The sequence below is a fragment of the Nicotiana tomentosiformis genome, chromosome 4 (assembly GCF_000390325.3).
Source record: "Nicotiana tomentosiformis chromosome 4, ASM39032v3, whole genome shotgun sequence".
NCBI classification, from domain to species: domain Eukaryota; kingdom Viridiplantae; phylum Streptophyta; class Magnoliopsida; order Solanales; family Solanaceae; genus Nicotiana; species Nicotiana tomentosiformis.
In genome coordinates, this window is record NC_090815.1 from 132,191,249 (window position 1) to 132,217,906 (window position 26,658).

The 26,658-nt window shown below is 40.0% G+C and overlaps 1 long non-coding RNA gene across 1 annotated transcript; it reads right to left on the bottom strand.

Annotated features, from left to right (window-relative positions):
• LOC138910698 (uncharacterized) lies at window positions 1-25,019 on the bottom strand. The gene is made up of 4 exons (XR_011415847.1): window positions 24,909-25,019; window positions 1,402-1,462; window positions 1,048-1,098; window positions 1-340 (listed from the first exon to the last, which is right to left on the bottom strand). It is a non-coding gene; the product is annotated as an uncharacterized lncRNA (long non-coding RNA).
• Between the last annotated feature and the right edge of the window lie 1,639 nt (window positions 25,020-26,658).

Consider the following 26,658-nt stretch of genomic DNA (forward strand, 5'->3'; position numbering starts at 1 on the left):
TATCTTTAAGGGCCAACAAGATCAATATAAATGGTAGACATGGATCATGAACATCCAACAATGAAAGATAATGTCATGAACATACATAACATGGGACGACAAGACTGTCAAGAAACTATATATAAGGTACGAGCTACCATGAGTCGACACCTGTCTATGAGCCTCTAAAGGAACATAAGTTCTACAACATTGCCGGAACAGGGCCCCGACATACCCATAATGTCTATAACAAAAATGCATACCAAGACCACGGCAAGTCCGGAGAAGGGATCTCGCCAATAACCGCTGAATTGGACAGCCTACTGTGGTGGGGGAGCTGCGTCTACCCGTCTATCAGGACCTGCAGCACGACATGCAGCGTCCACAAATAAAAGGGACGTCAGTACGAATAAAGTACTGAGTATGTAAGGCAGGAAAGCATAAGTAAGAACAGTAATGTAAACAGGGATAGGGAATATACAACCTGTGACATCTGGGTACCTCTGAGGGCTACTGACATGAAACACATGATACATACATATATATACATAAACTTTTAAAACATACGCCTTTGTGGGCATCACCATCATCATATCGTACCCGGCCGTAATAGGCTCGGTAAAACGTACCCGGCCATCATAGGGCTCGGTAGAATCGTACCCGGCCACGTGGAGCTCGGTAAAACCCAACTGATCAGTGGTTGCACAATAGGTGCCATACCCGGCCAACTATAGCGCGGCTCGGTAGAGTAAAATAGATACATATATATGATGCATGCTGGACTCATTGGAATCACATTTTGAACCTTTCGGAGTGACGTAAGGTCGGTATCCTTCGTACACGTTATTAGGATTAAATCTTCATCAAGAATCTTATAAGAATCAGGAACTAACAACAACATTGATAATATAAGAATAAGACAAGTAACATCAATATCAATCGTTTCATAAGAAGGGCAGCAATGTAAGTACTGCTAGCTTCTAAGAGTAGAGTATCTTAGGGAGCTCATTCATTACATTATGTACAATCGGAGTCATGCAAAAGAATGAAGGGGATAGCCTCACATACCTTGTATATACTGCCCAACCTCAAGCTATGCAAATGTCACGGCTCCTTAGTCTACAATAAGAGAAATGACACTATCATTATCGTTTAAGTGTCATAACTATTATGTATCGACCGCAACTTATTTTACGATGAAACGGACAGCACCTCCCCTATTTATATAACTTCCCACAAGTCAATACAATCACCAAACAGCCCAAACAACATCATTAATAATCATATTGAGCCTCCAAAATAGTCCACCAACTAACAACATTACTACCAAGCCTTTCGATATATATTTCACAAGTTCTAGCATCAACGACTTAGCCACAACTTGGATAATCTTAAATATATATAGAGTAAGAGGTTCCTTACCTTTAAACATAAAGAACAACACCAATTTGACCTTAATTTTCCACGAAATATCCCTTCAATTCTGCCACAAGAACAAGGAAGCGAAACTAGCAATTAATTCGGGTTTTTCGGCACTAGAATTACTTTAGAAGACTTGAAATCACCTAGGGTTGATATTAAAAACTTGAAAGTGTATTTACAGAACATTAAACACTTAAAACAACCTCCCACGCGAGCTGGAACAACACAAAAATCAGCAACAACAAGAAGAACAAGAAACTTACTAGCGCCACGGGATTCCCGACATTTGATTTGTGTTGTTTGCCCTTTGTTTGGATCTTGGATCATGAGAGAACCTTGAGAGACTGTTTTTAGGGTTCTAAGGTCTGAATATACTGAAAAATAATGACTTAAAACGGGGTTGAGGTATCTTATATATATCCATATGTCTTAAACCGCCTATATGGGCCCCATAGAGAGCTGCTTGGCGCACTCTCACGAAAACGCGAATATCTCTCTATTCCGAGATCGTATCGACGAACGGTTTAATGCGTTGGAAAATAAACTCATAGATCTTCAATTTGATAGGTAGATCACCCCATAATTCCAAGCACATTGGGAGAAAAATGCAGTAACATTTAACCTAAAGTTTAAGTAAAATTATAAACCTAAGTTGCGACAACTTTTATCGACTTTTGTTTCATAACTCGCTTGACTTCAAGACTTATGATACAGATATTATATGATTCAAATACATTAAAACAAGACCTCTTGGGACAGTTAATCACCTCTAGTGTTACCCGAAAATACGGGTTACAACATCCTTGATTCGTTTAACTTCTAATACTTGTTAACCTCTCTTATACACCCTTGTATCGTTTAAGACCAATAGGATTAACTTCTTATCATCTCAAAGATAATCTCTTCTTGGATTTACGTCGACTAACTTACGGCATGATCTAAGGTACGCGAATTTGGGTTGTAACAGTAACTTGGGCTGACGTACATAATTGGTATCACTCAAAAATTAGGGTCATAGTTGATCAGTCTGGAGCCCCTTCCGGGTCCGTTTATCCCGCCAGAGCTATTGATAGATCCAAAAGAGACATTGATCATGAACCAAGATCAAATAGGGACCGGTATCAACCATACAGTGGAGACCGAAGAGGTAATGGGTCTGGGTAAAACACTGTGAGAAGTTAAAAGAGAAGCGATCTAGGTCAAAATAACTAGGGACTCATGAGCAAAAGCGGTTTCGAGAGTCCTATAGGGCCTAAGGAAGTGCAGAAGTTATAGGAGAACAACTTCAACGCTGATGATGATGTCATCAGACGCATCAAAGACACCAAGTGGCATTAACCTTTACAGTCTGATCCAACCCAAAGGGACCCCAACCTAATGTGTAAATATCATGGCGCTCACGGCACAGAACTTAAGATTGCCGACAACTGAGAGAGGAAGTAGCCCGGTTACTCAACAACGAACATCTCCGAGAGTTCCTGAGCGATCGAGCCAAAAACTATTTCACGAATAAGGACTCTAATAAGCAGATAGACAAGAGTAATCTCAACACATCATTAACATGATCATCGGTGGAGTAGACGTCCCAGGGGCTGATGTTAAAGCGCACCAAAGTATCCATCACAAGGGAAAAATGGACTCGAGATTACGTGCCAGAAGGAACCTTATGTTTCAATGAAGAGGACGTTAAAGGCATCGTGCATCCACACAATGATGCACTGGTAATATCGGTACTCATAAATAAATTTTGAGTTAAGCGTGTGTTAATTGATCCAGGTAGCTCAGCCAATATCATCAGATCGAGAGTCGTAGAGCAGCTGAGTCTACAAGACCAAATTGTGCCTGCAATCCAAGTTCTAAATGGATTCAACATGGCATGTGAGACCACTAAAGGGAGATACCACTACCGGCGAACACCACCGGAACAATTCAGGAAGCAAAGTTCAACGTAATCGAAGAAGATGTGAGATATAATGCTCTGTTCGGGATGCCGTGGATTCATAACATGAGGTCAATACCCTCGTCAATGCACTAGATGTTGAAATTCCCAACATCATGAGGGATTAAAACAATTTACAGAGAATAACTAGCCACAAATGAGATGTTCATGGTAGACGAGGTGCTCCCGATATCCACATTTTTTATACCAAAGGGTCCGAGTTCGATCACCAAGGAAGAGACCAAATAACAATTACCAACATCGGCCCTGACCGAACCAGAAAGACAGGGAATGGGTGAGGATGACGGCGACGGAGTTCCTAGGTCTTTCATAGCCCTCGACGATTCCAACACCACCAAATCAACGATCGAGGAAATGGAGCAAATCATATTGATAGAGCACCTGCTCGATCGTAAGGTATACCCGAGCACAAGGTTAAGTCCCTAGCTCAGGAAAAAACTCATTAAGTTCCTTATAGCTAACATAGATTGTTTCGCTTGATCCCACCTTGACATGAAAGGGATCCCGCCGGAAATAAATAATCATAAGATGTGCCTAGATCCAAAGTTCACCTGGTCAAACAGAAAGTGAGGCCTCAGTCCGAAGTCAAGTATGCATTCATCAAAGACGAGGTATCGAAACTCCTTGAAATAGTATCCATTCTGGAGGTTAAGTACCCGGATTAGTTAAAACGTATTTTCAATTTCATCACATATGTGTCGTAACTACTTACCCGTTGAGGAACATAATGCATAAGCCTGAGCTCTCGGGATGATTGTCCGTAGAAATCAACGGGTACGATATCGAATATCGACCCCGAACCGCCATCAAATCTCAAATTTTGGCAGACTTCGTGGTCGACTTCATGCCGACCCTAATACCTGAGGTAAAAAAGGAATTGTTGTTGAACTTGGGAACCTCCTCCGAAAATTGGACCCTCTTTACGAAAGGTTCCTCAAACCCAAAGGGGTCTAGACTTGGCATCGTGTTGAACCACCGACGGGTAATGTAGATAGACAATCCATTAGAACTGTAACATTGACTAACAACGAGGCCGAGTATGAGGCCATGATTGTAGGTCTCGAACTGGCTAAAAGCTTGGGCGCTGAGGTAATTGAAGCTAAGTGTGATTTCCTCCTTGTGGTGAACCAAGTCAATGGAATGTTCGAATTCAAAGTAGAAAAAATGCGAAGGTACCTGTATAAACTATAGGTGACGTTACATCGGTTAAAGAAATGGACTTTGCAACATGTACCTCGAAAACAAAACAACAAATCTGATGCTCTTGCTAACTTAGGATAGTCTGTTGATGATGATGAATTCAACTCAGGAACGGTCGTACAACTCATGAAATCGGTAGTGAAAGAAGGCCATGCCGAGATAAACTCGACAAGCTTAACCTGGGACTGGAGAAAAGAGTATATAGATTATCTGAAGACCGAAAAACTGCCCTCGGATCCTAAAGAATCGAGAGCTCTGCACAAGAAGGCGTCCAGGTTCAGCTTGTCCGAAGACAATACCCTATTCAGGAGAACGTTCGATGGCCCGCTCGCCATATGTCTGGGACCGGGAGATACCGAATATGTTTTGAGGGAAGTTCACGAAGGCACCTGTAAGAACCATTCAGGTGCCGAATCATTGGTTCGTAAGATAATCAGAGTCGGATACTACTCGATCGACATGGAGAAAGATGCAAAGGAGCTCATGCAAAAATATGATGGATGTCAGAGGAATGCACCCATGATCCATCAGCCTGGGTAACTACTACATTCGGTCTTGTCACCCTCGAGATTTATAAAATGGGGAATGAACATCATTGGTCCCCTGCCATAGGCACCTGGTAAGGCTCAATTTATATTATTTATGACTGACTATTTTTCTAAAGGTATGGAAGCCCAGGAATTTGAAAAAGTCAGGGAGAAAGAAGTTATTGACTTCTGAGATGACTCGGTACTGACCCCGCCATTATGAAAATGCTCACGGAGCTCACTATACGGATTGAATCGGGAGAAAAGAAAATCGAGGCAAATGACAAAAGAGTTGAGACATACAACTCTCGGGTTGACCAAATACCAAGGGCACCTCCGATTCTAAAGGGTATGGATTCAAAGAAATTCGTACAGAAGCCTTTCCCTCTAAGTGAGGCACCGAACCCCATTCTGAAGAAATTTCGAATGCCAAAAATTCCTAAGTACAATGGGACCACCGACCCTAATGAGCATGTCACTTCTTATACATGCGTAATAAAAGGGAATGACTTGGAACACGATGATATTGAATCTGTTCTACTAGAGATATTTGGAGAAACTTTGTCAAAAGGAGCAATGATATGGTACTATAATTTGCCACCTAATTCCATCGATTCCTTCACCATGCTTGCAGACTCCTTCATAAAGGCACATGCCGGAGCAATAAAGGTTGCGACTAGGAAGTCGGACCTCTTCAAGGTGAAACAAAAAGATAACAAAATGTTGAGGGAATTCGTGTCTCGATTCCATATGGAACGAATGGAACTACCACCGGTCACAGACGATTGGGATGTTCAAGCCTTCACTCAAGGTTTGAACGAACGAAGTTCGGTGGTATCACGACAGCTAAAGCAGAACTTAATTGAGTATCCTGGGCCGATGTACATAATTGGTACTAGTCAAAGATCAGGGTCGAGGACGATCAATTGGGGACCCCTTCCGGTTCCGTTTATCCAAACATGCCCGTCGGCAGAACTCAAAGGGATATTGACAGAGAACCCTAGTCGAACAGAGATCGGTATCAACCATACAATGATCGTAGAAAGAGCAGCCCATGATGCAATCCCATCCAAAATGATCGAAGGAACGATCGAGGACAGAGCTCTCGAGGGCTTATTAGCAAAAGTGTCTTCCATAAACATGCCGATCCCACAGAAGCACCACGATTATCAGAATACAACTTCAGCATCGACGCATCAGGTGTTGTGTCAGCCATTGGGAGAATCAAAGATACTAGATGGCCCAGACCCCTACAAACCGATCCATCCCAAAGAAACGCCAATCAAATATGAAAATACCAAGGTACACATGGTCATAGAACCGAAGACTGCAGACAACTAAGGGGGGAGGTGGCCCGTCTATTTAACGAGGGTCACCTTCGAGAATTCTTGAGCGACCGAGCTAAAAACCATTTCAGAGACAGGGATACAAATAGGAAAAACGAGCAGGAAGAACCACAACACTTGATTCACATGATCGTTGGTGGGGTCGATATTCCACAAAGTCCCGTGTTCAAACGCATTAAAGTATCAATCACCAAGGAAAAACGAACTCGAGACTATGTGCCAGAAGGCACTTTATCATTCAATGATAAGGAAGAAGGAGGGATCTCACAACCCCATAATGATGCCTTGGTAATCTCTATCCTTATGAATAAAGTTCAGGTTAAATGTGTTTTAATTGATCCAGGAAGCTTGGCCAATATTATACGATCGAGGGTCGTGGAATAGCTCGGCCTACAAGAACATATCGTACCCGCAACTCGGATTCTCAATGGCTTCAACATGGAGAGTAAAACAACTAAAGGTGAAATAATCTTACCAGTAAATGTAGCTGGAACTATTCAAGAAACAAAGTTCCATGTGATCAAAGGTGATATGATATACAACGCACTGCTCGGAAGACACTGGATTCACAACATGAGGGCGGTCCCCTCAACCCTTCACCTAATGCTGAAGTTCCCAACACCGGATGGAGCAAAAATGGTGTATGGGGAACAACATGCTGCCAAAGAAATGTTCGGGGTCGACAAAGTAACACCGGTATCGGCACTTTCATCGACAAGAGGATCATAGTCCAAAGGAAAACATGAGGCTACCTAGTAACCACGGCAACCAGCCTCGACTCGGTCGGAGAATCAAGGAACGGACGAGGATGATGACTATTGGATCCCTCGATCCTTCATAATCCCCGAGGATTCCAACACCACCAAATCGACTGTCGAAGGGCTGGAGCAAGTCATACTGATCGAGCATATACCCGATTGAAAGGTATACCTGGATACGGGGTTAACCCACGAACTTAGAGAAAAACTCATTAAATTTATTATCAATAACATGAATTGTTTTTCTTGGTCCCACCTAGATGTGATATGGATCCCGCCAGAGATCACTACACATCAACTGAGCTTGGACTCGGAGTTTCACCCGGTAAAACAAAAGAGAAGGCCCCAGTCCGAGGTAAAACATACATTCATCAAGGACGAGGTAACCAAACTTCTTAAAATAGGATCCATTCGGGAAGTATAATATCCTGAATGGATAGCAAACGTAGCCGTAATCCCTAAAAAGGGAAATAAACTTAGAATGTGCGTAGACTATAAAGATTTAAACAAAGCATGTCCTAAAGACTCTTTTCCTCTAGCAAATATCGATTGCATGATCGATGCCACGGCCGGCCATGAGATCCTTAGTTTTCTCGATGCCTATTCTGAATACAATCAAATGCAAATGAACCCGGAGGATCAAGAAAATACTTCGTTCATCACTAAGTACGGTACCTATTGTTATAATGTAATGTCGTTTGGACTAAAAAATGTTGGTGCCACTTATCAACGCTTAGTAAATCGAATGTTCGAAGAACAAATAGGTAAATCAATGGAGGTTTATATTGGCGATATGCTAGTTAAGTCCATGCGAGCAGAGGACCATTTGACACATTTGCAGGAGACCTTCGATATACTAAGGAAATACAACATGAAGCTCAACCCAGAGAAATGTGCATTCGGGGTCGGCTCAGGCAAGTTCCTCGGCTTTATGGTATCAAATCGGGGGATAGCAATCAACCTCGATAAGATCAAGGCAATCGAAGATATCACAGTCGTGGACAATGTTAAGGCCGTACAAAGATTAATAGAGCGCATAGCCGCCCTAGGCCGATTCATCTCGAGGTCTTCAGATAGAAGTCACGTGTTCTTCTCACTGCTCAGAAAGAAGAACAGTTTCGCATGGACCCCGAAATGCCAACAAGCATTGGAAGAATTAAAGTGGTACCTTTCGAATCCGCCACTTCTTCATACTCCGAAAGCGGATGAGCGACTCTACTTGTACTTAGCAGTCTCGGAAATCGCGGTAAGTGGGGTCCTAGTACGAGAAGAGCAAGGTATACAATTTCTTGTTTACTATGTTAGTTGAAATTTAGGTGAGGCCGAGAAACGGTACCCACACTTAGAAATATTAGCGCTTGCCCTAATAAGTGCCTCTAGGAAATTAAAACCATATTTTCAGTGTCACCCGATCTGTGTGGTGACTACTTATCCCCTTCATAATATTTTGCATAAGCCCGAACTTTCGGGCCGATTTGCCAAATGAGCCATCGAGATTAGTGGGTACGATATCGAGTATCAACCCTAAATGGCCATCAAATCTCAAATCTTAGCGGACATCGTGGCTAATTTATGCCAGCCCTAGTACTCGAGGTCAAAAAGGAACTATTATTAAAGTCGGGTACATCATCAGGGGTGTGGACCCTCTTCATAGACGACACTTCAAATGTGAAGAGGTCCGGGCTAGGAATCATTTTGAAGCCGCCCACGGGTAATACAATTAGACAAGTTATCAAAATATCCAAGTTAACTAACAATGAGGCCATGATTGTAGGTCTCGAGCTAGCTAAAAGTGTGAGAGCAGAGATCATCGAGGCCAAATGTGTAAAGCCCCGTGAATTTTCATAATTAATTCGAATTATCTAGTTTAAAGCCCCATCAATAAATGTATTCGGAGCATATCCAGTTTCTATGTTAGAAGGGCCGAAATTATGAGAACTCAATGGTATGTAGCTAACTTTGAAGAATTGAAATTTAATTAGAAAACAAGGATTTTAAAATTCTAGCCTCTTACTTTCAACAAAAAGGAGATTTAGGAAAGTAAGGGATTTAGAAAAGTAGAAAGGTCGTTGACTAACAAAGGGACAAAGGGGACAAAGGAATTAATTATTAAAGACAAAATCAACATGTAAAGTTGGGAAATTGAATAAACAAAGTTGAAGACCAAAATGTTATTTCAGTGATGGACGTTGCACTTGATGCGTCGCATCTCCATCGCGTCCGAAATAAGTTGGAACCCAGTGTGAGGCAGTGAACTTGTCCCATAGCGCCAAAGTTGGCATCTTCTCAGGTTGAAGGAGCTAGGACGCATGCGACGCGTCCCATGCAGCATCCGAATTCTGAAGCCTTTTAAAGGCAATTACGGGAGTAGATTGGTCTTTTATTTTGGGGCTTTGTCTTTGAAGACTTAGAGAGAGAAGAGATATATCTACCATTAATACACCTTTAAGGTAAGGATTTAATTCTTTCTTGGTAGATTTAGTTCATTAATTATTTCTCCTGACTCTTCAACTACATGAAAATTATAGATTTTTGAAGAAAATCTCAAGAACACTTCAAGAACTCAAATGTTGAAAATTCTAGGGTTTAACAAAGAGGTAATCCCTATACTCCAAACTTGGGTATTATACTTCATGGACATAATAGAGTATATTTATGAAGTTAGATTTGTATTTAAATAGCTATTCATAAAATCTTTAGAAGTTAGCCTTGAAATTGAAGAGTTGGTTGGTAGGGATGATTAATAGTGTTGGGCCTTGTTTGAATGATGGTATTTTGAGTTTCTAGTGGAACGACTTAGATCCAATAACAAGTGTAACAAATGAGTTGGAGTTAAAATTCAAGGATTGACCTTCAAATGATGAAATGAGTATTTTTGCTAAACTTATGAAATTTGGACTTAAGTGTTAAACACTTAGTTGGCTCGGTTGGTATTGTTGTAACAGGTTAGTAAATTGTGTTAGTCTGTATATGTAGATTGTGACTCATCGGCATCATTGGATCATTTGGGGTAAGGTTGGAAGCAATTTGAGGTACGTTGAAACTTATTACCCTTGAAGCTTTTCTCCAAACTCATATCGAAACACGATTAAAATTGAATTTCTAAATATGAGTCCTAGCCTGTGGGGACGAGCGAGTTGGGATTGTACCATTTCTTGCATCATAAAAGATTTAAGTGCTATGGATATTATTTTCTTCAAATGTTATTAAAAATTTTAAAAACTAAATAAATGAGGAATAACACTTGTAGTATTTTTGAAATAAAAATATATGAGTTGTGAAATATCTTGGATTTAACTATTCTCAAATAGTTGATTTGGCAACGAATATCGTCATTTATAAATGTAAAGGTTTTGGGAGTTGCTTAAGTTCTCTGAGATTCACCTTGGATACTTTTCCTCATTAGGTCATGAAACTACACGTGTCGGTATAGGCGTAGAACCTACCTTACGGTTGGGAACTACGGCAGAGTACTTCCCATTAGGGGGTACTGTTGTGCTACTTTATTAGCACGGCTGAGTCGATTCGTGCGGCATAACGATAAGACGACCTGAGCAAGTAGGGTATATAATACTTGCCGCTAGGTACATAACCTAGTTGACCTCCTTTCGTGTCGGTGATGCTATAGTGCTCCCGGTAAATGAAAAATCTAACATGATTTGCAAATATTTATGCTAAAGGAAGACTTTGAAATATGTTTTACCATATTATTTTATTTTATTTTCTAAATTGTTAGTTGATATGAAGGCTTCTTTCTTATATCAATTGATATTGCATATCTTATATCTTCTTAAGACTTGTCCTGTTTTTTTTTGGGGAGCGGTTCATGATTCGTACTAAGCATGTGGAGCTTAGGCCTTTCGGCCACATTTCCATTTATGTTTTCAGGGACTGGACCTGAGCAGTTTGGACCGCGTGGTTAGGGCAATTCTACATTTTCTGTTGACGCTTTTGGTGAGACTCCACCCTCGTACCCGTGGAGAACTTTATTATATTATTATCCTTTTGAGCCACCAGGTTATGCCTTGGTTGACTATTCTATTCCGTGTCATAGAGATTTCATAGACAATATTAGTATTCATTTTGGGTTGTATTCTTATGGTTACTCATATGGCATGCATGAATGAAACTTTATTTTATCTTTATGCAGTTATCTTTCAAAGAAAAATATTTACTTAAAGATATTATTCATGTCTTGTTTTATATCTTAAAAAGATTGTACTTGAAGAGGCTTCCACATCCTCTTGTTAGGCACATAGGTGAGTATTAATTTATGGGATGGTTCACTCAGGTCGGGTAGAGTATCGAGTGTCGGTCACGTGATTTTAGGGCATGACAAACTTGGTATCCGAGCCATAGGTTCTAATTCGAGTCCTAAAAAGTCTATGGAATCGTATCTGGTAGAGTTCTCCTTATTGGTGTGTTGTGCACCACACTTATATCGAGAAGGCTATATGGACATTATAAGAATACTTCACTCTTTCTTCTTGTTCTAGAATTGTGTAATAGAGCTAAGAAATATTTCCTAACTCGTATGCTATATCTATTAGCAGAAGATGGTGAACACGCATGGCAGTAATATGAACCAAGAAGCTGCTCATATACCCGATGCGGCTTCAGGAGGGGTTCCCGCTATACCTAGGGGCCGATCTCCAAAGGCTGCAAGAGCACGGACTGTGCCAGTTCCAATGGCTCCAAGGGTGGTCCATGAGCTCGAGGAAGAAGTTGATGAGGCACCTGCTCCACCTCCAGAACCAAATCACTTGGAGAAGACCCTCACTGATATTAGGAAGGCTATGGATACTTTTGCTGACCTCATGGCTATGCAGACCCAACAGAACCTTCAAGTGGGTATTCACGCACTCCAAAAAGGAGGGATGAGAGCACTAGTTGTTGATGACATGGCGCAATTGGCCATGAAATTCGTGAGACTTGAGCCACCAATTTTCACCGGTACATATCCTACTGCAGACCCTCAGGACTTATTGGAGGAAGTTGAGAAAGCTACTACTTTGCTGGGAGCTAAAGACTATCGGGTGGTTCGATTGGCAACCTACCAGTTGAAAGACATTGCTGACCTCTAGTTCAAGGGGTAAAGAAGAGTCGACTGGAGGATGCACCTCCAATGATTTAAGCGGAGTTTAAGAAGATCTTCATTAAGAAGTGGTTACTACCGGGAGTGAGAGCCTCCCTTGCAATATTGATTGAGACCTTAAAGCAGCATACTATGACCGTTCTAGAATCTAGCATCAAATTCGAGAAGTTATCCCATTATGCTCCCCACCTCATCCCCATTGAGGATGAGAATATTGATCATTTTGCTCGTGGCTTGATTCCGGGCATCAGAAAAGATACAGCTAGTGGGAGAAGACACACCAGCTTTACTGACTTTGTGGATTTAGCAATGGATCTTGAGAGGATTCATCAGGAGGAGAGGGCCAATAGGGAGCAGAACAAAAAGGCCCGGACTTTTGCCACTTTCAGTGCAGTGCCTAATTCAGGCAAGGGGCAGAATAACAAAGGGTCATCTGGCCCACCGCAGTCTAGGATGCAGACAGTTACCAGTAGCCCTCCAGTGGCATACAGCACCGGACAGGGAGGCCAATCTAGGCCTGTTCAGAGTGGCACCATACTGCACAACAGGCTCAGAGTAGTGTGGGATCTCGTCAGCGTCAGTCTAGTGCTACCAGGGGACCCCGTGGTCCATGCTTTGGATTTTAGGATAGAGCTAGAACAACTACTTGAACCATTTTCTGTGTCGACTCTGGTGGGAGATTATGTTATTGCCTCCCGCGTCTATAGGGGTTGTGTGATTATAATTCAAGATCGAGAGACTAGGGCACACCTCATTGAGGTAGAAATGGTTGACTTTGATGTGATCATGGAAATGGATTGGTTATACAAATGCTACGCCATTCTTGGTTGTCGTGCTAAAGTGGTCAATTTTAAGTTTCCTAATGAGTCAGTTCGTGAGTGGAAAGGCAATATTACTGAGCCTTGAGGTAAGTTTATTTCATACCTTAAGGCAAAAAAGATGATTACGAAGGGATGTCTTTATCATTTAGTCAGAGTTACTGACACAACTGCAGAGGTAGCAAACATTCATTATATGCCAGTTGTTAATGAGTTTCTTGATGTTTTTCCTTACGAGCTTCCAGGTATTCCACCATATCGAGTCATCGACTTTGGGATAGATTTGGTGCCAGATATTCAGCCGATATCTATTCCCCCATACCGAATGGCTCCAGCTGAGTTGAGAGAATTGTAGGAGCAATTGAAAGATTTATTGGATAAAGGATTTATTAGACCTAGTGTATCACCTTGGGGTGCGCGAGTGTTATTTGTGAAAAAGAAAGATGATTCTTTGAGGATGTATATTGACTACACGCAACTTAACAAGGTGACCGTCAAGAATAGGTATCCATTACCTCGAATAGATGACTTGTTTGACTAGTTGCAAGGGGTGAAGTACTTTTTGAAGATTGATTTAAGGTCGGGGTATCATCAATTGAAAATTCGAGAGAAGGATATTCCCAAAACGGCTTTTCGGACCCGCTATGGGTATTATGAATTTTTGGTGATATCATTTGGGCTAACAAATGCACCCGCAACCTTTATGGATCTAATGAATCGGGTTTTTAAACCATTTCATGACAGGTTCGTGATTGTTTTCATTGATGACATATTAGTCTATTCGCGAAGTCAAGAAGAACATGCCAACCATTTGAGGATAGTATTGCAGATGCTTCTAGAGCATACGTTGTATGCGAAATTCTCTAATTACGAATTTTGGCTTGAATCCGTAGCATTCTTGGGTCATGTGGTAACTGATGAAGGTATTAGGGTTGATCCCCAAAAGATTGAAGCGGTTAAGAGTTGGCCTAGACCAACTACACCGACAAAGATCCGTAGTTTCTTGGGATTAGTGGGCTACTATCCGCGGTTTGTTGAAGAATTTAATGCTCTTGCATCCCCATTAACTAAGTTGACGCAGAAAGAAATGAAGTTTCGGTGATCCGATGTTTGTGAGAGAAGTTTTCAAGAGTTGAAATCTAGATTGACTACGGTGCCGGTGTTGACTTTGCCAACAGGTTCAGATAGCTTTGTGGTATATTGTGACGCCTCTAGAGTTGTGTTGGGTTGTGGCTTGATGCAGAAAGGTAAGGTTATTGCTTATGCTTCAAGACAATTGAAGATCTATGAGAAGAACTATCTGACCAATGACTTGGAACTTGCCACGATGGTATTTGCTTTGAAGATTTGGTGGCACTGTTTGTACGGTGTGCACTGTGAAGTATATAACGACCATAAAAGCTTGCAATATATATTCAAGCAGAGGAAATTAAACTTGAGGCAAAGGAGATGGTTAGAACTATTGAAGGATTATGATTTAAGCATTCTTTACCATCCGGGGAAGGCAAATGTGGTAGCCGACGCACTAAGCCAAAAGTCAAGAGGTACTTTGGCATATTTACCGATAGATAAAGACATTGCCACTTGTGCCATAGCACGTTCCTCTCTTATTGAGCTTGTCAAGGCTAATCAATTTGAAGATCCAAATTTGATGAATATTCTAAATAGTGTACAATCTAAATATATTCGTTCATTTTCTCTTGATGAGGATGGGGTGTTGAAGATGAACGGTCGTTTGTGCGTGCCATATGTTGATGGAATTCGAAATGAAATTATGGCTTAGGCACATAGCTCGAGATATTCTATACATCCAGGGTCCACAAAAAATGTACAAGGACTTGAGGGAGATGTATTTGTGGAATCGAATGAAGTAAAACGTTTCGGACTTCGTGGCTAGATGTTTAAATTGTCAGCAAGTAAAAGATGAGCATCAACAACCTGGTGGGTTAGCTCAGAATATTGAGATTCCACTTTGGAAGTGGGAAATGATTAATATGGACTTTGTCGTGGGTTTGCCTCGCACTCTCTTAAAGCATGACTCTATTTGGGTGATTGTCGACCGACTTACAAAGTCGGCGCATTTCTTACCGGTAAAGATGACAGACACAGCACCGCAGTATGCTAAGTTGTACTTGAAAGAAATTGTCAGACTTCACGGTATTCTAGTTTCCATTATATCTGATATAGGGGACCAGTTTACTTTTGGCAGTCCTTTCAAGAAGGATTGGGTACAAGTATCAATTTGAGTACCACTTTTCATCCACAAACTGATAGACAGACTGAGAGGACTATTCAGACGCTTGAGGATATGTTGTGGTCTTGTGTCCTTGATTTTGGTGGAAATTGGGATGAACACTTACCTCTGATTGAATTTGCCTACAATAATAGCTATCAAGCTAGTATCCAAATGGCTCCCTATGAGGCTTTGTATGGACGACGTTGTAGATCACCTATTGGATGGTTTGAGCCGACTGAGGTAGGACTACTTGGTCCCGATCTTGTACATGATGCCTTAGAGAGGTGACTTTAATTCAACAACAACGTAAGACCTCTCACAGTCGACTAAAAAGTTATAAAGATGTACATCGACGTAAGTTGGAGTTTAAAGAGGGTGATCAAGTGTTCTTGAAGGTATCACCAATGAAGGGCGTTATGAGATTTGGGAAGAAGGGCAAGCTAAGTCCTAGATTCATTGGTCCATATCGAATCTTGAAAAGTATTGGTGAGGTAGCCTACAAGTTGGAGTTACTTGCATCAATGCCTTTGGTTCATCCTGTTTTTCATGTATCGATGCTACGGGGGTATGTGCCCGGCCCTGCTCACATCATCTCACCGGAGGTAGTAGAAATAAATGACGGTTTAACTTATGACGAAGAACCGGTTGAGATTCTTGATAGGCAAGTCCACAGGTTGAGGACTAAGGACATAGCTTCAGTTAAAGTGTTATGGCGTAATCATGATGTCGAGGAGGCTACTTGGGAGGCCGAGGGAGATATGAAAATCCGATATCCCCACTTATTCGCGACTTCAAGTATGGCTATTTATTTTTTGAAAATTTTGAGTTTAGAGTTTATCATAATTTACTTCCATGGGATAGGTGATTGATTGGCTCATCTATTCTACATGGTTGTTAGACTTGTCTTATGGTAATAAATATTATTGTTGTGATACTAATAGTGGGTATAGTGGTGTTTTGAGGTATATGATATTGTGGATATATTTATGGAGGTAGCTATGATGAGTAGAGGCGCGTGGGGACTTTCATATTACATTCTCGTGGTTCACTGGCAGGTTGAAACTTTTGGATAGGCCTATAAACAAAGGAAACTCTATCAAAATTCTTGGAAATTAAGAGAGTTAGTAAAATTTTGAATCCTTAAAAGTTGAGGAGTTAGGAAATACATGGAGATTACACTTTTGAACGTTAATACGACCAAATATTTACATTCGAGGATGAATATTTCTAAGTGGGGGAGAATGTAAAGCCCCATGAATTTTCATAATTAATTCGAATTAATTTATTAAAAATGAGATACATGGTTATTCGAGTGGGGACAAAGTTATTGGAATGCTTAGGGATAATTCCAATAATTAATCATTGAATTAGTGGAGGTTATAAGGTCAATAAATATATTCGGAGCATATCCAATTTCTATGTTAGAAGGACCGAAATTATGAAAACTCAATGGTATGTAGCTAACTTTGAAGAATTGGAATTTAATTAGAAAACAAGGATTTTAAAATCCTAGCCTCTTACTTTCAACAAAAAGGAGATTTAGGAAAGTAGAAAGGTTGTTGGCTAACAAAGGGACAAAGGGGACAAAGGAATTAATTATTAAAGACAAAAGCGACATGTAAAGTTGGGGAATGGAATAAACAAAGTTGAAGACCAAAATGATATTTCAGTGATGAACGTTGAACTTGATGCGTCGCATCTCCATCACGTCCGAAATAAGTTGGAACCCAGTGTGAGGCAGTGAACTTGTCCCATAGCGCCAAAGTTGGCGTCTGCACAGGTTGAAGGAGCTGGGACGCATGCGACGCGTCCCATGCGGCATCCGAATTCTGAAGCCTTTTAAAGGCAATTACGGGAGTAGATTGGTCTTTTATTTTGAGGCTTTATCTTTGAAGACTTAGAGAGAAAAGAGATATCTCTACCATTAATACACCTTTAAGGTAAGAATTTAATTCTTTCTTGGTAGATCTAGTTCATTAATTACATCTCTTGACTCTTCAACTACATGGAAATTATAGATTTTTGAAGAACATATCAAGAACACTTCAAGAAGTCAAATCTTGAAATTCTAGGGTTTAACAAAGAGGTAATCCCTTCACTCCAAACTTGGGTATTATACTCCATGGATATAATAGAGTATATTTATGAAGTTAGATTTGTATTTAAACATCTATTCATAAAATCCCTAGAAGCTAGTCTTGAAATTGAAGAGTTGGTTGGTAGGGATGATGAATAGTGTTAGGTCTTGTTTGAATGATATTATTTTGAGCTTATAGTGGAACGGCTTAGATCCCATAACAAGTTTAACAAATGAGTTGGAGTTAAAATTCAAGGATTCACCTTCAAATGATGAAATGAGGATTTTTGCTAAACTTATGAAATTTGGACTTAAGTGTTAAACACTTAGTTGGCTCGATTGGTATTGTTGTAAGGCGTTATTAAATTATGTTAGTCTGTATATATAGATTGTGACTCGTCGGCATTATTGGATCATTTGGGGTAAGGTTGGAAGCAATTTGAGCTACGTTGAAACTTATTACCCTCTAAGCGTTTCTCCAAACTCATATCGAAACACGATTAAATTGAATTTCTAAATGTGAGTCCTAGCGCCTGTGGGGACGAGCGAGTTGAGATTGTACTATTTCTTGCATCATAAAAGATTTAAGTGTTATGGATATTATTTTTTTGAAATGTTTTTCAAATATTTAAAAACTAAATAAATGAGGAATAACACTTGTAGTATTTTTGAAATGGAAATATATGAATTGTAAAATATACTGGATTTAACTATTCTCAAATAGTTGATTTTGCAACGAATATCGTCATTTATAAATGCAAAGGTTTTGGGAGTTACTTAAGTTTTCTGAGATTGACCTTGGATACTTTTCCTCATTAGGTCATGAAACTACACGTGTCGGTGTAGGCGTAGAACCTACCTTATGGTTGGGAACTACGGCAGAGTACTTCCCATTAGGGGGTACTATTATGCTACTTTATTAGCACGGCTGAGTCGATTCGTACGGCACAACGATGAGACGACCTGAGAAAGTACGGTATATAATACTTGCCCCTAGGTACATAACCTAGTTGACCTCCTTTCGTGTCGATGATGCTATTGTGCTCCCGGTAAATAAAACATCTAACATGATTTGCAAAGATTGATGCTAAAGGAAGACTTTGAAATATGTTTTACCATATTATTTTATTTTATTTTCTAAATTGTTAGTTGATATGAAGGCTTCTTTCTTATATCAATTGATATTGCATATCTTATATCTTCTTAAGTCTTGTCCTATTTTCTTTTGGGGAGCGGTTCATGATTCGTACTAGGCATGTGGAGCTTAGGCCTTTCGGCCACATTTCCATTTATGTTTTCAGGGACTGGACCTGAGCAGCTTGGACCGCGTGGTTAGGGAAGCTCTACATTTTCTGTTGACGGTTTTGGTGAGACTTCACCCTCGTACCCGTGGAGAACTTTATTATGTTATTATCCTTTTGAGCCACCAGGTTATGCCTTGGTTGACTATTCTATTCCGTGTCATAGAGATTCCATAGACAATATTAGTATTCATTTTGGGTTGTAATCATATGGTTACTCATATGGCATACATGAATGAAACTTTCTTTTATCTTTATGCAGTTCTCTTTCAAAGAAAAATATTTACTTAAAGATATTATTCATGTCTTGTTTTATCTCTTAAAATGATTGTACTTGAAGAGGCTTCCACATCCTCCTGTTAGGCACATAGGAGAGTATTAATTTATGGGATGGTTCACTCGGGTCGGGTAGAGTACCGAGTGCCGGTCACGTGGTTCCAGGGCGTGACAAAATGTGACTCCCTGCTTGTGGTAAACAAAGTCAACAGAACCTTTGAGGTTCAAGAAGATCAAATGTAGAGGTACTTGGACAAATTACAGGTGACTCTACATCGGTTTAAAGAATGGACTACATCATGTGCTTCTAGAACAAAACAGCGAGGCCGATGCCCTTGTGAATTTAGGGTCATCAGTCAAAGACAACGAGATTAGCTCGGGGACTGTCGTACAACTTTCAAGGTTAGTAATCGAAGAAGGCCACGCCGAAATTAACTCCACAAGTCTGACATGGGATTGAAGGAACAAATATATCGAGTACCTAAAGAACGGGAAGCTTCCATCGGATCCTAAGGAATCGAGGACTCTACGTACGAAGGTTGCACGATTCACATTGGGTGGAGATGGAACACTATATGGAAGGATGTTCGATGGACCATTGGAAATATGTTTGGGACCAGGAGATACCAAATACGTCTTACGAGAAATCCACGAGGGAACCTACGAAAATCATTATGGTGCTGAATCATTGGTTCGGAAAGTCATCAGAGTAGGATACTATTGGGCCGATATGGAAAAGGATACAAAAGAGTTTGTTCGAAAGTGCGACAAATGTCAAAGGTATGCACCGATGATTCACCAATTCGGAGAGCAACTCCACTCAATTTTATCCCTATGGCCATTCATGAAATGGGGAATGGATATCGTCGGCCCTCTACCATCGGCCCCAGGTAAAGATAAATTTATTTTGTTTATGACTGAATATTTCTCTAAGTGGGTTGAAGCACAGGCTTTTGAGAAAATTAGAGAAAAAGAAGTCATAGACTTCATCTGAGACCACATTATATGCCGATTCAAGATGCTTGCCCAGATTGTATGCGACAATGGAAAGCAATTCTTCGGCAGCAAAGTGACAAATTTTTTCGAAGATTACAAAATAAAATGGATCCTGTCAACACCATATCATCCTAGTGGGAACGAACCGGCCAAATCGACAAACAAGACCATCGTTCAAAATCTAAAGAAAATATTGAACAACACTAAGGGAAAATGTAGAGAAATATTGCCCGAAGTCCTTTGAGCGTATCGAACAACGCCAAAATCCAGTACGGGTGCAACACCGTTCTCTTTAGTATATGGAGTCGTAGCTCTGATCCTGGTTGAAGTCGGGGAACCCAGTGTCAGGTTTCGATATGCAACAGAAGATTCAAATCACAAGGCTATGAATACAAGCCTCGAATTGCTAGATAAAAATCGAGAAGCCACCCTCGTTCGAATGGCCACACAGAAACATTGGATCGAAAGGTACTACAATCGAAGAGCCAATCTTCGACACTTTAAAATCGGGGACTTGGTTCTGAGGAAGTTCACCCTTAATACTCAAGACCCAAACGAAGGAAAACTTGGCTCAAACTAGGAGGGACCGTATCAGGTCCTCGATACCATTAGAAAAGGATCCTACAAACTTGGCACGATGAACGGCAAACAATTATCAAACAATTGGAACATATCACTCCTCAAACGATATTACTACTAAGGTACGACCTTATCCACTTTAGTTTATATTTTATACTAACCATTTGCAGGTGTTCAATTGAATACATCAAAGGATTCTTCAAACACAAAGTCCTTAGGTCTGAAAGCACGCATTGCACTCTTTTTCCCTTAAACCGGTTTTTATCCCAAATGGGTTTTTCCGACGAGGGTTTTAACGAGGCAACCATTGTCTGTGCTAACTTAGAGCAATTCAACAGTATCTGAGGCTCCTATACAATCAACCTCGAATACTGGGGGGGAAATCACCCTCGGATAGTTACAAGGAAAATACTTTGTGCCGACAGGGTGTCGATAGGTAAATTTTGTAAGGGTCAAACGGTCGAACGAACCATGCCCATGTAGATTACTCGAACCCTAATGGAAAACATGTACGCTTGTTAATCTATTGAAAAAAGTATTTTTTTTCCTTGCCAGATATTTCATGCCTTATAGAAAGTTTTACTTTACAATGTCGTGCTTGTGATATATTGTGAAAACTGGCTTAAGGGCCGGTCACAACTAAAGTTCGAACAATTGCACCGCACTCGGGGACTGCCATCTAAAAAATCGACATAATCGAATTACTAAAACCTCGAGATCGTTAGACCTTAAAAAGGCAACCCTCGATTTTATAGGCCACGACCACCCCACTCGGGGACTGATACTTCGAACAAGTTCGAAGTATAACAGGGGAACAAGCCCAAAAGGCGATTAACACGGGTCTGAGACGTCCGATTTCCGTTATAAAACAGGCCTTCGAATATTTTCATAAACCGGTTAAAAAGGCTACCCTCGGCTGAATTACGAAGGGTCTCGATAATATCGATCCTTGAAAACCCTAATGGGTACAAAGTCATTCGAACTCTTGAACAAATTCTTTATTTTATACTCAAGCAATACGAAACAAAGGGTATCGATAATATCGACCCTTGAAAAACCTAATGGGTACGGAATCATTCGAACTCTCGAGCAAATCCCTCATTTCATGCTAAGGTACAACAGATTTTTTATGATTAAACAATAAACTTTTCAAGCCAAAAAGGGGGAGAAAGCCATTCTTTTTACTATGGCAGTATCAGCCTAATTCAAGAGCCTAAAGGGCCATTTTATTTTTGAGTTTGAGAAATCATCCTCACTCAATTAAAACCTAAGGGTCACCTTACTCCGAGTTCGAGCAAGCACTCACTCGATTAAGACTACACTAGTCTAGCTTCGATCACGTTGCCCAAGCCTCGAACTTATGAGCAACATTTTCATAAAGTATGAATGAAACAGAAAAAAAATCGTTTATATATATGATGATATTTACAGGACCGATCAGGGTCCCGCACAAAAAATCAAAAAAGAAAAAGCCTAAGATTCCTAATTTTCCCCAGGGGTAGTTTCTTCTCCATCGAGGTCCTCCCTATTCTCGGACCCGCTCTTGCTGCCATCATCATCATCAGAAGAGGCCAGCGCTCCAGCATAAGCTTCATGCGCTCTAGCCTTTATTATCTCGTCGGTAAGATTGAAACCTCGAGCATAGATATCCTCGAGAGTTTCCCTCCGAGATAGACATTTGGTGAGTTTAGCAATCCAATATGCTCGAGTTTGAGCGGTCTCGACTACCTCTCTCGCTTGGACTTGAGCAGCTTCAGCATCGACCAGCTAGACGGCCACAAGCACATCTGCCTCGTCCTCTACCTTTTCGGCTTCAGATTTGGCCTTTGCAAGTTCGGAAGCCAACCGAGCCTCGAGCTCCTATATTTTCTTTGCTTGAGCCGAGATCTTCTCCTTCATGCCTCGAAGCTGACTTTCGATCAATGACAATTGGGCTCGAGCAGCCTCATTTTCAGAAGCAAAGCGGTCCATACCTTCTTTCCACCCCCAAGGCCTCCGCCTTCATCATGTTGACCTCCTGGCAGAACTGCTCGGTCCTCTCGACCTTCTGCTGTAGCTGTGAGATTGAAATGTTAGCCACCGTTCCCAAATCGAGCCCATGAGCTTTTAAGATTTTCATTACCTGCTCGATCAGGTTGGTCTAATCTTTGTGAGTTGTGGGCAACTCGGCTCGGAGGTACTTGATCTTTTCTTCCTTTTTCCCACCGAGAAGGTTGAGGGCATTCCTCTCCTCGGTAAGCCTTTAAATGCCAGCCTATACCGATCTTTTGTGAAAAAGTCATATAACCTAAATCACATTTGTATTGAATTACAAAACTAGATCTTCCTGCTTAACTGTGATTTTTGAATTCTTCTAAATTTTTTAAAACTACTGCTCATTTAGTTCCAATTACAGAACCACCTTCCAAAGAAATTTAATTAGATTGCATATGAGAGTATAAATTTGGAAGCTATGATTCATTGCCATGAACAAGAAAATCGACTGCAACGAAAAACATCGACCAGGGACCAACGAAGTTCTATCGATTTTAAAGTCGGAAGTGAGGACGTACCCCCCGGGAACACACTCCTCAGGGAGCGGCTCCACCGATGTTTTGTCACCGGCCAGCCGTGATGAAGAAGCGTTTTCCTTTTGTGGAATAATTTTTGACGTTTTCGCCATTTGGATTTAAAGTTAAAAATAGATGGAGATAACAGGACTTAGCGTTTGAGAAAGGATTAACAACAAAACCTGAAGATTTGTAAAAGGGAAGAACTTAAGAGATGTCAAGGCTTTGGAGATTAGAAGGAAGTGAAAGTAAAGTTTGAATCAATGAGGAAGGGGTTTATTTATTGGATTCACGGTGACAGTTCAAAGGCACTAGTGTTCGACCACCAACTGACACTCATTAATAACTTGGGGAACTGTACTGACGGGACGTTTCGGTCACTTCCGTCGCTTACGTCGCGGCGGTGACATCATGGCAGGTCGAGGTAAAGATCGAAGGCTCAATTTGTTTCTTGTCATTACACTCCAAAATATGAGGGGACTATCTATATATGGTTAAAACCATGTCCGTCCAATTAGATTTGACCGGGACCAGGAACTTGCATCGAGGGTCGGCCTTATAGTGGATCAGATCAAGGTACAAGGACAAGGTACAAAGTTCGGGATTCGAGGTACCTGTCGAGATCGAGACCAGCAGGGATCGAGAGTGAATGAGACAAGCATCGAGCAAGATTGAAGATAACATAATAACGGAAAGGTAAAATATCCGTGATTGGTCAAAGATCATGGCGAAAATCGTGGAACAGATCAAATTAGAAACGGTTAATTAGCTAATCATGAGATTTCCTTCTGTAATTAGAATTATACCATAAGTAGAATTCGTCTACTATATAAAGGGGAGTATTAACCATTTATAAGACACATTATTCTCGTATAAAAAAGCCAGTATAACTCTCTCTCTCTCTCTCTCTCTCTCTCTCTCTCTCTCTCTCTCTCTCTCTCTCTTTATCTTAAACTTTCTTATTCATCAGCTTGCTTTATTTTTAATTGTTTTGGTATCAATCAGTTCGATGGAACCCAAGCTCGAGGGTCGAATTCCGTTTCAACACTAGATCACTTTACTTTATAGTTCAATTCTGTTATTAATCTTCATATTTATCAATTGGTATTAAGTGAAATCATGTGTCCTTAGAACCTCATTATAAGTTTAATTGTTATCCAATTTTAAGGGTAAACACAAATGCTTTAACCACAATATGAATTCCATTCCAATTTGGTAAATAAAATCTTTAATTACCAAAAAGAATTTTATTCCAATTGAATAAATGGCCACGAACCCAAGGAAAAACTGAATAGAGATTGCGAAGCATTATTTTCTTCTTTTAAATATTCTAATAATAACTCCAAACAACTCCCTAACCAAGCACCAAACAAAATAAAAGTTGAATATAATGGATGGAGTGGGTAAATATCTGAGTCGTTATGCCCTTGGTGATATTTTCTAGTCCAAATGGATATTTCAATATTACATCTTCCAACCTGTGTACTTTTATAATAGCTGATAGTAGCATTAATTGAATTCTCTGTGATTACATTCTTCCCTATAGCGAGAGAAAATCTAAATCGAATCCTTCAATTCAATTAGAACCCAGTGGACTGTAGCCGTTGACAGTGCTAAAAACTGAATATCGAACGGGCACAATCTTTTAAAATCAACAAATTGTAGAGATACCAAAAAACGATTTAAAAATAACATAAATTATGCAGCCCAAAAGATCCCAGTTTCAATTCCAAACATAACAACAAAAGGAATATACCCGGGGATAGAAGGAGCAAAAGAGTGAACTTACAAAGAGATAGAGAGAAGACCGAAGAAGAGCAAAGGACGGAAGGCTTGTCCTCGTCCCGTCATATGCTTTGTAAATGCGGTGGGTCTCTCTAATTATAGTGCTCTGCCTTTTAGTTCTAAAACTTCCCTTGATATTTACTAGTATTTATGCAAAAGAGAGTGAAGTGACAATACCATCACAAAGGGCGTAATAGACTTACCAAAATACCCTGTGAGGACGCCAAAGAGTTGTTTAACTTACATGGAAAGTAGAAAGTATACATCTTATCTTGTAATCTAGACCTAGTATGGATCAAAGGATATTGATTCTTAGAGGGTGTTTGGCTAAGCTTATAAGCAGGTCAAACTAGCTAATAAGCGTATTTCGACTTATTTATGTGCTAGACTAAGATTTTTACTATTTTATCCTTAAAATATTTTTTTTAAGAAAACAACTCTTACGTGGATACTCACTGTCTCATGTATTGCTTCAACCTAACATCTCCCCCTCCCCCCTCTCTTCAAGTCTTGAATTCTCATTGACTATTTAATATAAGTAAATTCTCTATTCCTTTGCATATTTGTATCTATGTGATTTTGTATTAATCTTTGAACTGTATGTAATAAATGAGAACATATCAAAAAATTTGGTGTATTGCTTTCTAAGTGTTGCGGTGGTGAAAATAATATTTGTTTCTTTTCAAATATTTTGTCCTATTTAGGTTTATTTTTTACTGAGAAATTTTTGTCAATTTATTAACTATTATAACTTATAATTATATCCTTGTCATAAAATAAATTATATTTATCATAAAAATTATCTTATCTAAGCACATTTATATTTAAAATAAAATGACAAATAGAATATTTTGTATTTGAATCGATCTGGAATCTAAAATTTTGAAGAAATTACGCCCTTATAAGTGTAAATATTTATAAGATTATTTAAGTCATTTTAACAGACAAAAAGCTTATCATCATTTTTTTATCAAATACTGCAGGAACTTTATTATTAATTTCAGCACTTGTATTCAAACATGTAACTACTTATTTATTAAATCAGTTTCAACACTTAAAAGTGTTTTTCAACACCTAATGCTTATCAGCTATTTCAAATCAGCTAATCCAAACGGGCTGTTAATCCAAATTATGTTCAATTTTTAAGACTAGTCGTTTAAGACGAATCTGCACTAGTCGTTTAAGTCCATGATTGGGTGTTTTGGTCCATTTCGGCTAGAAGAAAAAGTCAAGGATTATGTATATTTTTTGTTTGAGACAAAATCAATATAAAAAGGGATAATTTCAAATAATATTCTCTAAGATTTGATTTCGTACTAATTTTCTTTGTGGTTTAAATTATTACGCTTATTCATCACATCTTATTTTTTATAACTTTATACGGGTGAAACCGGACCCATGAGACGGGTCGATTTTCGATAAAATAAATCGAGTAAGAGACGTGATGACAAGGAGCCGGAATCGAGGTAAAGGACTCATCGAGACAGGTTCTGGGGCACGACGCCCGCCCTCGAGAATATCGAGGATGCGGCCCCGGTATCGGTCCAAATCTTAAAAGACCTCAAAGAGAATTATTGGGCGACCAAACATGATTAACATAAGGCTGTGATATCCATGACCGGTCGGGTATCGTGGCGTGGATCTCGGCACGTACTGGCGAAAATCCGGTGATTAGTTAAATGGAAGATTTTTTACCTTTTATGGAATTGTACCTAAAGTGGGACTCTCATACTATATAAAGGGGTTCTAATTAT